The following is a 12639-nucleotide window of genomic DNA, read 5'->3' as shown; positions in this document are numbered from 1 at the left end:
ACAGATTTTACAGCAATATTTGATAACTTAATGATTACTGGTAAATATAACAACAGATTAGTGTGTAGAAGTTATACATTGCTGCTATAGCATTAACCGGTGACAGTTCATCATTATTGTGTTGTTATTGGATGAATTGTTAAATTTGTTATGTGAAGATTATTGTGAACAAGAGACTTATGATTCAAGTCTAAAAGAGAGAGAGAAGATGAAATTTGTTTAATAAAAAACAGAGAACAGCCTGCTGAACAAACACAGCTAACGTCTCCCGTCTCTGCTTCCCGGTATTAAACAGGAAAGCAGCACATCGTCTGCATACAGGTAACTCAGGCCTGAGACCTGTAACATCAACATACTACTGTGTTAAATGTGATGTGCTAAAATATAAACAGTAAATAACTATCAACTTGCTAACCGAATGTTGATATATTAACATGCTAATGTTAGCTCGCTGATAGCAGCTTCAGGCTACATTAGCTGCTACTAGCATAACACACCTGAATCCCTGACTGAGCTGTCTGCGGTCGACTTGCATTGTGGGTAATGTAGGCTCCATCCTTACAGTCCTCCTATGATGGAATAATACGACCTGTCCCTCAGTTTTCTGTGTGCAGTTTGATAAAAAAAACACAACTTTACAACAAATGAGCTCAATAGAAACTCAAACTATTAAAGTCTTCAAGACCAGGACCACAAGATGAGAGGATGGAGGACCTGCTAGAGTTCAGACTGGACTTCACTGCTGCACATTTATGACAATTTTTGATGAATCCAACTATGTAGACACATATTTACAACGTCTGGCAGGACACCCTTGTTGCATGTCTCCTCTTGTTTCCTGTTGGCCTTTTTACCAGTAACTGTCCAATAAAGACAAAATTACCCCAAAAAATGAATAAAAAGTGCACTTTTGGTGGCCTGATAGCCTTTCACATAACTGTTACCCATGTTTCCTGTCTCTCTACACTTTAAACTGTCAAATAAAGGCAAAAAATGCCCCCAAATAATCTGAAAAACAAGATTAGTGCAATTTCTGCTGCCAAACAAATGTATTTTCTGGTGATTATCATTGCTAGTGTAACTGTTTGACTAGTTTAATATTCATCCAACAGGGAAATGTCAGGTAGGCTAATTTTCAACCACTACTATTTAACAGATAAAAAAAAATTATGAAAGCTTTCAAAATAAAAGTGTAATCAGTGGCGACTGAGCGTGCATGGTACAAAGAGATTAAGATGCAAACATGATAGCATTTTTTTTTAAAAAGTGAATGTTAAAACAAAGCTGCCAGTAATCCTGTTTCTAGAGAGAGATGTCACAGAAAAGCTCTAATGAGAACAGCTGGATCTGACGCGCCGCTGCTTCCTGTGGTGTCAAACGTGTCATCAAACGTCGCTGCGTGTTATCCTTTCGCTGAGGATCTTTTTTTTTTTCAGTCGTGTGATCAAAGTCAAAGCTCTCCTTTCAACACCAGCTTATCTAACAATCCAACCCGCAGAAATAGTACACTTCTAATTAAAAAAAAAAAAAAAAAAAGGCCTCAGGCTGCATAATTCAAAATGTGTTCTACATAACAGTGGTGGGAAGATACTGGTGTCAATGTGGAAGTTTTCCAGCTGTAACCATTCAACAGATCTGTGAATCTCACAGTTAAAAATTCACTTACAGGAGGAAGAAACGTTTAGTTTTGATGACAAAATGAAACCAGAATCACACAGAAAGCTGCAGTTTGTGGGTTGATGGTGTTTTATTACTGTATGAAAATCAAAAAGGTGGTTGTTGTGATTTTGGACCGTATTGTTTTAATGACACTGGTTGCTTTAAATACCAAATGGAGGTACGTAAAGGTGTATAAACCATGTGTACATCAGCGTGTTTGTGTTCAGCTTTTCACCTGATTCACATTATATATATTTTGACTGCATAAGTGCGTTCACACTGAGCAGTATGGGGAAATGCAGTGCACTAAGAACCCGGATGGTGCACTCAAAACGGTCAAAAAGTTGAGTGTGGAACTATGGACGCTTCTCGCCCTCAATGGTCGCCATCTTGGCTACGTAGCGGAAGGGGAGGGACCACTTTTCAAACTGGAAATGGCGGCCGGGTACGTTGTAATAACGGTGAACATCGCCACGCTATACAAATGTAAGTTATACATGTGTTTTTTAGCACTAAGCACCACTATACTGATGTTGGATATAAGCCATCAGTATGTTTTTGGGGTTAATGATAACGCGAATGCTAACGCTAGCTAATGCTAATTTGCGATCGTCATTTCCGGTAAGTGCACAACGGCTCTGTTTGATTAGAGACGACACTACCCTGTCAAAATTTGCGCACTACGCCAGTAATATATAGTGTACACAGTGTACTACATGAAAGTGTACTAACAGAAGTATGTGGCATTTCTGCATTTCTGCAACTTGTCCAGAAAAAAATAATATATGTCATGTCTGGGTGACACATAAAGTGTAAAGAGGAGTCAAAGACGGTGTTTGGACAGTGAGAAGATAATATTCAGAGAGACTTTAGTAAGAAAATCAACCTGAAACAATAAAAGTGAGGTCAGAGTGAGATGTGTAAAACAGAAAAATGTATTTGCACAGATTTAAAAGTGGATATATTCTGCTTTTTGTGGTTTTCTGTTATTTATATCCTGTTCTGATGTTAAACATGGTCAAAGTTCCAAAACTTGAAATGAACATATGTAGAAAAGCTGCCTGCAAGTCAAAAGTCAGGGCTTCAACCTGCACTGAACGCTTCGTTTGCAAAGTTACCTCTACTTCCTCCTCCTGATGACATCAGATTGTTCGCACATGCCCGTTTGTTCTATAGCCTTGGTTGCTAAGGTGGTTGCTAAGATGGTTGCTAAGGTGTTTCCATGTGTTGTTCAGCTCCAACATGTACGGATGGATTTGAGAAGTTGACATTTGGAGTAAAGAAGGAGAAAAAGAAGTGAAATCCTGCTACTATAGTTTGTTTACGTAGCCTCCGGAGCCGGAGGAAGCTTCCTGAAAGCTGACCAATCAGAACAGAGTGGGCTCATCAGGAGGCGGGGCCTTAAAGAGACAGGAGCTAAAACGGCCTGTTTCAGACAGAGGCTGAACTGAGGAGCTGCATAAAGGACCAGTAGAAGATAAATAAGGAGTTTTTAACTGGAAATCATGCAAAGATATTCCAGTAGAGCCCCAGAATATAAATATAGAGGCTGGAAATGTGCAGAATATTTGTCCTTTAAATCTGACAAACAGTGTTTCAGTGTTTTAGTTGTGAGCTAATAGAGTTTCAGGACTTTATTGACTTCTCTTTGACAAACAAGCTGAGGTTCATACTCATCCAACAGAATTGATTACTGTGGTTTTGATGCTCATGACGTAAACAACCTCTTTGCACTAAACCAGATCCTCTTTGTCTGATATCATTTACATCAAAGACACATTAAATAAGCCGCTCGTGTCGTCTGTGCACGAATGTCAGCGAGTCAGATTCCTGTCTTCTTATTTTTCACTTTGATACTGTGAGTCTGCAGAGAAGCAGCTCAGTGTCTGTGGAGGATTAAACGTGAAGAAAGCTCACCCTGCCTGTTTCCATGGCTCTCGGTCTCAGTCAGTTTGTACAGAAATGTGGGGTCATGATACAAGCTTCTGTAACCAGCAGCTGAATCATAAGCTCTTAGTAATGTAACTCGCTTGTGTATAACTGTATTTCTGTTTGTATTGATACACTGTGTTAGCTGCCTGAAAGAAAACATTTTTTTTATTTGAAATTTAGACATTTTTAACATTTTTTTGAGCAGTTTGAACCATAATGTGTTCCATTGCCAGTAACAGAGACATTTGAAAGCTCTGAGTTTGGCTCTGTGGTTCAGTTTTTGTTAGTTTTTACACCCAAAAAACTCCTAATGTTGTCAATGGTTGCGGAGCGCGAGTGTAGCTGAGACAGGATGAGCCGGCAGCAGCCAACACTGTGATGGCAAAACATACAGATTCACTATCTATTAACTCTCATCTCTCTCAAAGATCAATGTACAAAACCGTTCAGCTGGCAGCCGGCACTCAGCGTCACTTTCACCGGTTCAACAAACGTCGCCCAGCGGCAGATCATATCAGCTGTCAGTAATTAACATTAATTCTCTGAGTAACTTGATGACAAAGTTAAACTTGGCTGTCATCAGATTAAAGTGCTCTCTGCAAGCTGGCGTCTGCTCCACTGAAGATTGTTTATGATGTAAAAGAGGCTTCACTCTGTAACACCTGCTGTTTGACTTTCTGTAGTTTCAACAGTTCAAACAGAGTGAGACTCATTCAGAAGTACTCAGAGCCTTTACTGCAGTAAAAGTACATAAGTATTATGAGCTTGATGTAGTTAAAGTATTGCAGTAAAAGTAGTGGTTTGGTCCCTCTGACTGATATATTATTATATATGACATCATTAGATTATTAATAGTGAAGCATCAGTGTTAGAGCAGCATGTTACTGTTGTAGCTGCTGGAGGTGGAGCTAGTTTACACTACTTTATATACAGTTAGCTAGTTTAGTCCAGTGGTTCCCAACCTAGGGGTCGGGCCCCTCCAAAGGGTCAGCAGATAAATCTGAGGGGTCGTGAGGTGAGATTTTCAGTTTTTGGACTTTTTCTCTAATCTTTGATTTTTGCTGAAATATTGGATCATTTGAACATTTATTGAAATGAAAGCATGTGAGAAGTTTAGAGGGAAAAATCACTATTTGGTGGAGCTGTTAACAACTCATAGACATGTGAAATGTGACCCCGACTACACACTGCTTTTTGTAAGACGTCAAAAGACAAAAAGGTTGGAAACCACTGGTTTCATCTTTAACAATGTGTTGTATTTTAAAAGCTTGTTATATTATCCATTGTGTCAAATCTTCATCTGAAAAGTAACTAAAGCTGTTCAATATTAAAGAACTGGTCTCTACTTAAAACGATAGACAGCTACAACAGAATATCTTCTATGTTTTGTCTCATGATCAGCAACATCCTTCATTCCTGCAGTGTGAATATATAGAATATTAACATTATAATAATAATAGCATAGACAGTCTGATTCGAACTCTGCAGCTGTCAGTGTCAAACTGTCCTTGAGCAAGATGTGCAAAAAAGTCTGTAAATGTCGGCTGTACTTACGTCTCAGAGGGACAGTAGAAACAAATAAAGTAATTAAGGCGTGTGTAAACAAAGCTGTCACCATATGTCTGCTCTTCCCTCCGTGTCCTTGAGGAAAACTATGAACTCAGAACACTTTCAGCAAAGTGAGAGAACGTAGTGAATGTGAATGACACAACACAGAGTCCTGGACAGGAACATGTATGTGGACATGTTGTTGTGTTGTGTGAACTACAGACTTCTTCACAAGCCTGTTATTAGCTATGACAGCTCAGCTTTTAATAAGAAAAATAATTAAAAATGACACAAGATGAAGCCAACAATAAACACAAAAGATGCATCCAATGGCAACCTCCAAAACCAAAAAGCACAAAAGACGCTGCTCTTCTAGAGAACCTTGAACAATCAATATTTCTGTTCATTTATTTGTTTATTGGTATTTATAATCTTGAGATTTATCTTGTTATATCGTCTCTGGAACAGCTGCGTGTGTTTTTGAAACAGATGTATCTGTCATTCTCCTGCTCTCATTTATAAATAAAGATATAAAATAAAAAAAAGAAACAAAACAGAAAAAAAACATTATATTCTCTGTTTACATCTGATTATCCTCCAAACTGAAGTGAGACAAGGAACAAATAATAATAATAATAACAAGAGTAAAATCCATTAATATGAACTGTCGTCAGTATCTTTATGACTCTCTCATCTATCTGTTTATATAAAGAGACGAAGTCAAATCAGAACTGTTGCAAAGTAGGAAAAACCTCATTAAAAGTCACCAAATTAACATTTGTTAATAAAAATCCAACCTTGGAAAGGCTGAACGAGAGATTACAGAAGCCAGACAGGAAGTGATGTCATGACTTTGGGTCTCTATACGTACGGTGGCCCTGAAGTGCACATCACAACGACAAATGACAAAACACAACGGCAAAAGCAGAAAACACAACAACATTAACTTCTACTGGAAAAGGTGGAACCTGCTATCGACAAAGCTTGTTGCTGATTGGACGGACGCACTGTCTGTCTTTTTAACGGGAAGCCTACCTTTTCCGGTAGAAGTTAATGTTGTGTCCTCTGCTTTTGCGGTTGAGTTTGTTATTAGGGACCAAGCACAGTAGTCCTCTGCCTAAGGGCGAGGACCCTATTGTTTTTCTTGTGTTTGTTTGTTTCTTTCTTTCTTTCTTTATTATTACGCCACTTAAACCCTTAATTTGACCCCCTAAACATGCTCAAAAACTCACCAAATTTGGCACGTACATCAGGTCTGGTGAAAAATGTGATAAAATGTAAAAATTAACCCCCAAAGTGCCAAAATGTGCTCTCTAGCGCCAACTACGTAACTATAATGGCCACCAAAGCCCGTAGGAATGTCATAGAGGGATCGAACCAAAACTCAATTATTCGTCTCATCAAGACCTACAAATCATACACTGACACCCCTGACTTAAATCCAACAGGAAGTCCGCAATTAGCCTTTCAAAAACAATTTTGGCCCCCGAACAATCGCTATCCACACTTCTAAGAAATATCCCTCATTTTAAAAAGCAAAATGATCTGATCCCGTCGGGCCAGAGTGCGAGGTCCCGACCAACGCTGCTCGCAGCTTTAATTTGCTGTTGTGTTTTCTTATTTGTCGTTGCGATTTGCACTTCAGGGCCACCGTACTATACAGACCGTCCTGTGTTGAAAACCAGCAGACTTACTGACACTTGTACTGGTGGTTGCGTCTCCTCTGGACTCTTCTTCCATCAGCAGAGTCTGTTTATGGCTGTGAAACCTTTCATTAAACTTTTCTAATTAATATTAAAAGTTGGTTTTTCAGCATCAAAGTATCGATCACTGAGCTATCGATCAGCTCGCTGTGATGAAATCAGCACAGGAAGCAGGAAATACTTCTCCCTCTGCTTCATGTGTGTTAAGAAAGTGTAAAAAAAATTTACTTTTTACACTTTTAGCTCTTTTTTTTTTCAACACTCACATCAGAGAAAAAGCAGCATTTTGTGACTGTTTTGAAAACTTAAAGCAGCCTCCTCCTGCACGTCTCAGGGGGGAAACCCAAATACCTAATTACACTGCTTGTAGAGTTACACAGTGACTGCGAGGGAGAAGAAGAAGAAGATGAAGAAGAAGAAGAAGAAGAAGAAGAAGAAGAAAACACACCTCAGGGTTGGATTGTCTCAGCACAAACACTCAGAGAGAAAGAAAACACAAGACTCTGCTGCTTTAATTCCTTTTCATCTCCTTTCTCTTTTCCCCTCTCGCAGCGCTTCGACCTTGAGCTCCTCCGAGTGAAGGAATAACGGCGGCGCAGAGGTCTTTTGTCATGTTGCGACCGCAGCCGTCATCCCTTCAGCCCTCAGCAGGAAGCCTGTATTTCCTTCAGCCTCGACACGGATCTGTGGACGCTACGCCCTACGCTGTGATTAAGACGAGTGTCGGTGAAGTGGAAATAATGTTATGTATGATATCGTTGCCTCCCGCTCCGCCTCGAGGACACGGATCATGTTGTTTTTTTTTTTCTTCCTGTTCCATTTCATTAGCTTTTACAGTCTGTTTACAGGTACGCTGCGGCGCTAATGCAACGCAGGTGAAGGGTCCCAACCCTCCATTTGGGATGTTCGGATCATCCACAATCATGTGATTAGTCAGATAACCTGAGACTGTTCACTGAAAGCACCACAGGCGTCATTTTATAGTAAACGTGAGGGATTTTTGTGCTTCAGATTCAGATATTCTTCAATTTTACATGACAGAAAGTTAAAAAAAAGACACTTTATTCATTTATTTTATTTATAATTAACACTGATATGATGTGAATGTCTGCAGTCCTTCAGCAGGTCAATGTTAGACATGAAAAAGAAATAAATTGTTGGGTTTATTGTTGTAAAGAGAGAATTCTGTGTTGGAGTTTTTATATTAAAAGCTTTTTAATCAGCAGTAAAAGCTGCTCTCAGTGATCACAAAGACTCCTGGAGAGACTGAAACTCTGCAGTGAAGCTTCTCAGTCCTCGAAAAATCTGATTAAAATATTCTACAAAATAATTAACTGAATTACAATCAGGTTTTTAGTATTCAACTGATAACGCTGAGTGACCTGAAGTTCTTAAACCAAAACACCTGATTTCCTCCAAATCTGCTGCACTGTAGTCAGACATCAAGTTTAATTTAAGGTTTGAAATAACAAACTTTACCAAACCCTCTTACCTTAACGAGTTCATGATGTAGCTTCACAGTTAAAGAACAGTTAAAACAAGAGTTATAATTCATTGTTGTTTGCAGCAGAACGCAAACAAACAGGATGTAAATAATCAGATTACTGGGTTGTGTTATTGTCTCAGATTAATGTATTGAACTAAATTTAAGTGACTACGTTTTAAAAGGTCGTCGGGACCTTTGGATGGAAACATAAAGATGATTCATCGTTCTTTATCAGCTGATCAGTAACATCCAATCATGTTCATGCAGGTAAACAGTGCAGCCGTTATAACAGCATCACTGTTAGTTTCATCCTCTTCGTTTCCTGCTTCGATTCTTTGTAGATGTTTAAATTATGGATCATTTTTCTTTTCAGTTCAGTTCAAACATTCACAGCTTGTGTAGTTCCTTCATTTTTTTTTTTAAAGCTAAGTGATCACATCACTGTTTATTTCACTCTAGTAGTAAATCAGTAAGTGAACACGTCACCTTGCTTTACGCTTTTTCAACCAAATCTGTTGATCCATCTGCTAATAATGAAAAAAAAAAAACCCTCCAGCAGATGATTATTTTGTCTTCTGTCTTCTCTTTACTGTGTTTCCATCTTTTGTCTTCTTGTCTTAACTTTATCTTCTTAATTTTGTAATTTTGAGTTTCCTGCTTTTGTTTTGTCTGTCAAAGCACTTTGTAAACTCTGTTTCTAGAGCTGCTTTATACATAAAGTTATTGTTATAGAAATCTGGAGCTGGTTCGTTATGGACGTCTTACGCAAAAAGATTTAATGACAAACACAAACTCGATCGGCCGAGGAGATAACAGATATAATTCAAAGTACCGGAGTAGATCCAGAGAAACGTTAGAGCAGATGTGAAGGACGGTTAAAGAGCACAACATGCAGAACCTGCAGAGACACTGAGAGAGATGCACTTTGACCCCAGAAACCACAGCTGTCTGCCTTCTCTCTGCTCATGATCCTATATATGAAAACTCCTTCACACTTATTATTATTATTATTATTATTATTAGACTTGCAAATGACCAAATCAACCAGAACCCAGTAAACATGCTGAGTTCTTCTACTTAATTGTCCTGCTGTGTTTCTATAAATTTAGGAAATAAAACATATACAGACATTATATTCTGAATGTGTTTATCTGAACGTTGAAGCTACCTGATGTTCACTGGTTCCTCAGTAGAATTTAAAAAACACAGTTCAGCTGGTTTGAACACCGTGAGGTCGTACAACTTGAGCTGCAGGATTTCTTTAACACAGCGGGTTTAACCTCTCAGCAGGACTGTTTTTCTGAGCGGCGTGTTAGTTAAAGGACGGACTGGATCAACACACGCTCTCAGCAGCGCTCCTGAATCTGCCACGCAGCTGTAATGAAGCTCTTGTGGCTCCAAAAAAGTATCATAAAGGCTCATTAAAGTGTAAACCGCAAACGCCTCTTTTGTGTCATGAAACGTCTAATTAGGAGGTTTTGAGGAAGCTCAATTAAAAGTCCTGTTTTCACTGTTCTAATTATCGTCACCTTGCTGTGTTTTATTTATTTATTTATTTTTTTGTTGAGTGACAGCAGCTCAAACGCAGCCTTAATGATCTCGTCAGCGGTAAATAAATATCCCTCAGCCTTCGGATGCAAAGCCAGAACAGAAACAGGAAGTGCGAGGCCCCCGTGACCTCAACTCGGGCGGATCGTTAGCGGCAACAGGCGGGCCGACATCAACCCGCGGTGAAAATCTTCCATTTACAGAATCAATTCCTCACGCTCGGGGCCCTCTCTGTGGATTCATTGATCATCACATCACATGGACGAGCTGGTCTCAAGTGCGGAGCATGAAGGCTGAAGGCCGTCATGCTCTTGTGCCGCATTGATTGGCTGCGAGTCGGTGTTATACGATTACAAGGCTCCCAACTCTTGAAGGTGAGCACCACAAAATGAGCAGTAATTCCCCGTATCCACCAGGCTTCCAACAACAGAAGCATTCATCAAGGTCTGCTGATGAAACCCACAGACAGACGGGGTTTGAGAGCGAATAAAGCAGGCTGACATGTCTGGTTTGTAGATGTCACTAAATCCTTGACTTGAGGATTGTTTTAAAATGAAAGCTGGCAGCACATCCACTTTAGTCTGTTTTCTCTTTTAGTCACAGAGGAGGAAAGCTCCAGTAAAAATCTGCTCCAAGGCCAGCAGAGATGGACAGTCTGCTTCACCGTCGATTACAGCAGAACAATTTACTGTCAGAAGAAGGAAAAACTGTAGTCTTAAATGTGAACAAATAACCTGCCACACACTAAGCTAGTTCTCAGTGTGACATGAAAGAAAAAAACAGAGTGTAATGTTTGCTTTAATAAATAATCTGATGCTAATGTTTTAATTTAACAACCTACTGTACATATAAACACTTAATTTCTAATCATGAAATTTATATTTTCATCATTTTGTCTCCATCTTTGTTGCTAAACAAGGACTGGATTTTTTGTTGAACCAGTTTTAGATTATTTTGTGTGTGTTCAGTCATGATAATTACCCTGTTAGCTAGTGATGCTAACAAACCTGTTCCCTGTTAATGTTTACTACCCTGTTAGCCAGTGATGCTAACAGACCTGTTCCCTGTTAATGTTTACTACCCTGTTAGCACTTCATGCTACCTAATTAGCTGCTTATACAACCCTTTTAGTTCATTGTGACCCTCATGTTGACTAATGTGTTGGCTGCTCATGCTAACCTGTCAGCCTGTAAGCTATACTAACAAACCTGTTAGCTCATGCTAATTACTGTGTTAATAGTGAATAGTTAATGGTGCTAGTGTTGCCTGCTCATGCTAACTACCTTGTAATATATTTATAGTACTTACATTGTGCTTCACTGATACACAAAGCAATGATAAGAGAATAAATATCTGACAGTACAATTAAAAGGTAGGATAAGAAAGAAAAACTAATCAAAAGCCAGTTTATAAAAAGTGCATTTAAAATTGTTTTCAAAGAGGACATGATTAACTGTTAGCTAGTCACGCTAACTTACACATTAGTTGCTTATGCTACCTAGCTGTTAGCTGCTTAAAGCAACTACCTTGCACAAATAAACACGCCCACACCCCACACAACCCTGCAGGAAGCTGCTGCGTTGTTGGATTTAGTGTGAATGCAGAGCTTCTTCCTCTCTGCTCTGTGTGTGTGTGCAGCTCAGACCCGGCCTCGGTCAACAGACACACAGACCTGCTGCTCTTTATACATCCATGAGACAGAGCAGAGAGCAGAGATGTAACCTGGTCGCTACGTCACGAGTCCCGACCTCACAACCCTGCACTGTTATTGGCTGAGAGCTACACACCCACTGCCCAAAGGTTGACGCCCAGAAACATCCTGAACACAACAAAATAATGAGAAAATAAGAAAATACAGGCAGAGTCTCTGCAGATAAATACATCACCACACACTTCTAGTGGGTCATAAGTGATGATTGAGAGGGATTATTTTTGTATGAGTCTATACATCGTTCTTTATGAAAATCCTGAAGAGTTTAACATCAGAGAAAAAATCCAATTATTTCAACTAATCAGATTACTACTAAAGCATTCAGATTTATTATCCAAGAGCAGACTGATGCGATCAAGTTACTGTAACTTAAAATAATCATTACATCCTTAAATTAACATTATTTGTGTGACAGTGTTTCAGTGCATTACATTCACGTTTATGTTCTGTATAATATGTTTTATTTAAAGGTGACTGAAGTGGCAGTTTTGATCCAGGATCAGCTGTTCTTTCCCCCTGCAGCTTCACAGCTCTCGAAAAACAATAAGACTCTCCGGTTATTGAACCTCCTCCTCTCCTCCCTCGCTGTGACCTTGTTGAGGCGATCGCCGGCCTGCGTCGATCCTTTGCCGCCTTTAAATATTTATGATCATGCAGAGCGACGGCGGCCTGTAGCCTCAAATCCTTAAGGGAGGGGAGCCTATGAATCTGATTTCGGGGGGGTTCCATGTGCACTATATACTTTTTCATTATTTGCGAATCGCGCGGAGGCGGAGGTCAGCCGAGGTCAGGTGAGGAGGCCGAGAGAGACGAAATTAATTCCAATTACTTTGGACACCTATGCAGATCTGGCCTCGGGGTGCAGCGTACAGTATGTCAGCGGTGTGAGACACATCGCCCGTCGCAGGAGGATGGATCGCTCTAATTTAAATATTGTCAGTCATCGCCGCCTCTCTGCCAGACCTCTCTCACTTCTTCTTTTGTCCGCCGATCCTCCGTTTCGCCGAACCACGCGCTCGGTTACATTTCCCCCCCGTTTTTTTTTCTTGGAG

General features: G+C 39.7%; 1 long non-coding RNA gene and 3 gene segments (V, D, J or C); all 4 read left to right on the top strand.

Annotated features, from left to right (window-relative positions):
- The window catches only part of LOC122970078, a 916362-nt gene that overhangs the window by 265619 nt on the left and 638104 nt on the right, over positions 1 to 12639 (top strand).
- Positions 1 to 12639, top strand: part of LOC122970080 — an 891879-nt gene that overhangs the window by 281207 nt on the left and 598033 nt on the right.
- The window catches only part of LOC122970079, an 808187-nt gene that overhangs the window by 267740 nt on the left and 527808 nt on the right, over positions 1 to 12639 (top strand).
- LOC122970158 lies at positions 6768 to 7959 on the top strand. Its single transcript, XR_006399164.1, has 2 exons — positions 6768 to 7296; positions 7395 to 7959. It is a non-coding gene; the product is annotated as an uncharacterized LOC122970158 (long non-coding RNA).

This window comes from Thunnus albacares, chromosome 19 (assembly GCF_914725855.1).
Source record: "Thunnus albacares chromosome 19, fThuAlb1.1, whole genome shotgun sequence".
In the NCBI taxonomy this organism is placed as follows: domain Eukaryota; kingdom Metazoa; phylum Chordata; class Actinopteri; order Scombriformes; family Scombridae; genus Thunnus; species Thunnus albacares.
This window is presented reverse-complemented; position numbering and strand designations above follow the sequence as displayed.